The sequence below is a fragment of the Etheostoma cragini genome, unplaced genomic scaffold (assembly GCF_013103735.1).
Source record: "Etheostoma cragini isolate CJK2018 unplaced genomic scaffold, CSU_Ecrag_1.0 ScbMSFa_720, whole genome shotgun sequence".
NCBI classification, from domain to species: Eukaryota; Metazoa; Chordata; class Actinopteri; order Perciformes; family Percidae; genus Etheostoma; species Etheostoma cragini.
The window spans coordinates 101,398-106,521 of NW_023269340.1; positions in this window are offsets into that span (position 1 = coordinate 101,398).

Below are 5,124 nucleotides of genomic sequence, written 5' to 3' on the forward strand. Positions count from 1 at the left end.
AACACAAACTAAAAAGGGGGGCGGGGGGTCAACACAGACTAATAAGGGGGGCGGGGGAGTCAACACAGACTAATAAGGCAAGGCAAGGCAGCTTTATTTGTAGAGCACATTTCAGCAACAGGTCAATTCAAAGTGCTTTAAAAAAATCTGTTAAAAATAAAAGCAAATAAAACATGAGAATAAACAATTAAAAATAAAATAAAATAAGAGTAAAAGAAACATTAAAGAAATGAACATAATCATTTGATGAAAGGCAACATAAAAAAGGAAGGTCTTCAACCTTGATTTTAAAGAACCGAGAGTAGCAGCAGACCTGCAGTTTTCTGGGAGTTTGTTCCAGATATGAGGAGCATAGAAACTGAACGCTGCTTCACCTTGTTTAGTTCTGACTCTGGGGACAGAAAGTAGACCCGTCCCAGATGACCTGAGAGGTCTGGGGGGGTCATAGTGTAGTAGCAGATCAGAAATGTATTTTGGTCCTAAACGGTTTAGTGATTTATAAACTAGCAAAAGTACTTTGAAATCAATTATTTGAGGCACAGGAAGCCAGTGTAAAGACTTCAGAACTGGAGTGATGTGATCCAGTCTCTTGGTCTTAGTGAGGACTGGAGTGATGTGATCCAGTCTCTTGGTCTTTGTGAGGACTCGAGCAGCAGCGTTTTGAATCAGCTGCAGCTGTCTGATAGATTTTTTAGGGAGACATGTAAAGACCCCGTTACAGTAGTCAAGTCTAGAGAAGATGAAAGCATGGACCGTTTTTTCCAAATCCTGTTGACACATGAGTCCTTTAACCCTTGATATGTTCTTAAGGTGATAATAGGCTGACTTTATAATTGTCTTAACGTGGCTGTTAAAGTCCAGATCAGTTACCATGACTACACCAAGATTTCTGGCTTTGTCTGTTGTTTTTAACATTGTTGTTTGAAGCTGAGCGCAGACTTTTAATCGTTCCTATTTTGCTCCAAAAAAAACCATCTCAGTTTTTCCTTCATTTAATTTCAGAAAGTTCTGGCACATCCAGTTGTTAATTTGTTTGATGCAGTTAGTCAGTTTTTGTATTTGACTACAGTCCCCTGGCGGTAAGGTTATGTAAATTTGTGTTTCGTCCGGATAACTATGGTTACTTATTTTGTTGTTTTCCATAATCTGGGCTAGTGGAAGCATGTAGATGTTAACAGAAGAGGCCCCAGAATGGAGCCTTGGGGAACTCCGCATGTCATATTTGTACGCTCAGATGTTTAATTACCTATAGACAAGATGTAATCCCTATTCTTTAAGTAGGATTCAAACCAGTTTAGCACTGAGCCAGAAAGGCCAACGCAGTTTTCCAATCGGTCTAGTAATATGTCATGGTCGACCGTGTCAAATGCAGCATTGAGATCAAGTAATACTAAGACTGAAATTTTGCCATTATCTGTGTTAAGGTGGATGTCATTAAAGACTTTGACAAGAGCGGTCTCAGTGCTGTGGTGTGGTCGGAAACCAACTGAAAGGTATCAAAACTGTTGCTTAGTGACAAGAAATGGTTGAGTTGTTAAAAAATTGCTTTTTCAATGATTTTACTTAAAAACGAAAGGTTTGATATCGGCCTATATTTGCTCATTAATGACTTGTCTAGGTTGTTCTTTTTTAAGAGTGGCTTGATTACTGCAGTTTTCAGGGCCTGTGGAAAGATTCCTGAAAGAAGAGATGTGTTCACAATCTGTAGAAGATCAGAAGTCAAACAATTGGAAACATTTTTGAAAACTCCCGTTGGTAGACAACAAACACACATATATACATACACACACACACACACACACACACACAGACACACACACGTGTATATGTGTGTATATAAATACATAAATGATATAAAAACCAAAGATTAAAGAAGCTTCAAGTGGGTCTCACTAAAGTTAAATAAGAACAAAAAATGTTCTCACCATCTTCTTCTTCTCTTCCTCCTCTTCCTCCTCTCCCTTCCAGCTGATCAGATCCCGTCCGAGGGTTTTAAGACAAAAACAAATCTATCTCTCTATAATATAAATCTGTATTTCAATGAAGTAGAGAAACAACATAATAATAATAATAATAATAATAATAATCCTGGGTGTTTTACCTCTGCGGCTCCATGTTCTCTCGCTCTGCTGCAGAAACATCCATCGGAACATCTTAATATAGACACACACACACACACAAACACACACGCAGAGACACACACACACACACACATATACAGAGACACACACACACAAGCAGAGACACACACACACACACATGCAGAGACACACACACACGCAGAGAAACACACACACACACACACATGCACACACACATAGACAAATACACACAAACACACAAGAGGGAGAGAGTGACACACATGCACACAGAGAGAGACACACACACACAGACACACACATATACACAGACACTCTCTGTGTTGACCTTTGACCTGCAGGTGACGGCTACTGACCCGTCAGACCTCTCAGTAACCAAAGAGAAAGTACTCTCAAAGTAGAAGCACACAGTGTAGAAATACTTCCTTACAGGTATTATAATATAATCTAAGTATAAATAATATGAGATAATGTTCAAAACACTGAACCGCCCCTTTAAGAATTCATTTCAACCAGACCAGAGCAGTGATTGTTGGAAACAATCAACCCTTTTATTGTAGGATACACGCTAAAAGTATTGATATTTACATGGAGTCTGGTGGAGATTTGCTGCTCTATACACACTTAAAGTATTGTTTATTTACATGGAGTCTGGTGGAGATATGCTGCTCTATACACACTTAAAGTATTGTTTATTTACATGGAGTCTGGTGGAGATATGCTGCTCTATACACACTAAAAGTAGTGATTATTGATTATTAACATTTACAACATAACAGTTCAAATTGTTTCTGTGAAGTTGGAGCCTTAGGACTACATTTCCCATGACTCTTCTGAATCCTTCTTTCCCTGTGGGAGGAGTGGGAGGGGGGGGAGGGGGAGTTTGGGAAAGAATGTGAAGAATTCATTTCCTGTTCTGCAGCTCGGAGTCACAGTCATGGCCGAGTGTGAGCACAGAGAGCAGAGCGCCATGAAAGAGGGGTAACTGGTGAACTGGTAACTAGGCTACCTGGCTACCTGGTTAACCGGTTAACTGTACAGAGGGAACCTCCTGCAGGTACGGTCCAACATGGCCGAACCGCTGCTGAAGAGAACTTTCTCCAGGCTGAGAGGAAAAGACCGAACGAGGATGAAGACGGACCCCAAACTCAGCAGTGAGGACACGGTTTACATCTCTGAGTCTCTCTCTCTCTCTCTCTCTCTCTCTCTCTCTCTCTCTCTCTCTCTCTCTCTCTCTCTCTCTCTCTATGTCTATGTCTCTCGCTCTCTCTGTTTCTCTTTCTCTGTCTCTCTCTGTCTCTCTCTCTGTCTCTCTCTCTCTGTCTATGTCTCTCTCTCTCTCTCTCTCTCTCTCTCTCTCTTTCTTTAGTCAGAACAGACTTCCAGATTCAGAGAGCATCCTCTGTTTTATTTCTTGTAGAGTCAGAGAACATCTGTTAGATCTATATCTATTATAGTAACGTGTCTTTTATTGTCCCCCCGGCACCGCTGCAAGACTCTTTTTTGAGACATGTCTCTCTGTCTGAGCGTCTTCCATTGTCTCGCAGGACGTCCCACGGCTTGTCCTAACCTTTGTTGTCCATTTCCTTCACGAGCTCCTGATACATTAAATCCAGAAAGTCTCTTGTCTCCTCGTCCGTCCACTTCCATCTGTCTTTGTTACCCCCCCCATGAGTGAGACGAAGAGGACATACTGGGGGACATTAACTACAACTTCTTCTTCTGCGTTTTGTGGCGGGTAGCAACCATAAAATGACCTAAAACTTAATCAACTCAATATTTATTCAGCAAATAAGGATTCATCAGCGTTTATCACATAAGAAGAATATCACCATCACAATCTTCATCACGATCGTCATCTTTATCATCTTCACCATAACAATCTTCATCCTCTTCATCACGATCGTCATCTTTATCATCTTCACCATCATCATCCTCATCCTTTCATCATCAAAATCATTAACTCAGATAAAACTTGGATGAAAACAGAGCTAGAGTCAACAAATCCTGGTGTGCCTGGGTCTAGATCAACAGGCCTGGTGGGGTCCAGAAGAGAACTAGACTCAGAGTATGGGGGACAGTCTCCCTGAGCCAAACACACTGAAGTGGGGAGTGATATCTGAAGGATTCCTGCTGGTCTCTAAGGTTCACTTCACTGAGAGGACACCCCATAACACACTGCCCAGCATGGTCCAAAATGGTGGAGGAGCCACCCTGCAGACCCAGCATGGTCCAGAATGGCCGTGGAGGATCCACCCTGTAGACCCAGCTTGGTCCAGAATGGTAGAGGATCCACACTGCAGACCCATGCATCCATGGCAGCAAACATTGCAAACAAGAGACTCATCAATGAAAGAACTCTTAGCAGAGAAGACTGTGCAGACTACATCACCACAAATTGTCTGCTTTTAGGATGTGCAAATCCAAAGGGGGACACTGGAGATCCTGATTGATGGCTACCCTTACAAAAGACATATAGTCAAGTCTGATTGGCTGACAAAGATGTGTTCAGGTTGGATGATGTGTTCTGGTTGGATGATGTGTTCTGGTTGGCTGATGTGGTCTGGTTGGATGATGTTGTCTTGTTGGCTGATGTGTTCTGGTTGGATGATGTGTTCTGGTTGGCTGATGTGTTCTGGTTGGCTGATGTGGTCCGGTTGGATGACATGGTCTGGTTGGATGATGTGGTCTGGTTGGATGATGTGTTCTGGTTGGCTGATGTGTTCTGGTTGGATGATGTGTTCTGGTTGGCTGATGTGGTCTGGTTGGATGATGTGGTCTGGTTGGATGATGTGGTCTGGTTGGATGATGTGTTCTGGTTGGCTGATGTGGTCCGGTTGGATGACATGGTCTGGTTGGGTGATGTGGTCTGGTTGGATGATGTTGTCTTGTTGGCTGATGTGGTCTGGTTGGATGATGTTGTCTTGTTGGCTGATGTGGTCTGGTTGGCTGACCAAGATGCTGCAAGTGTGCTGATTGGTCGGAGAAGAGAACAAATATATATATATATATATATACCGTATAT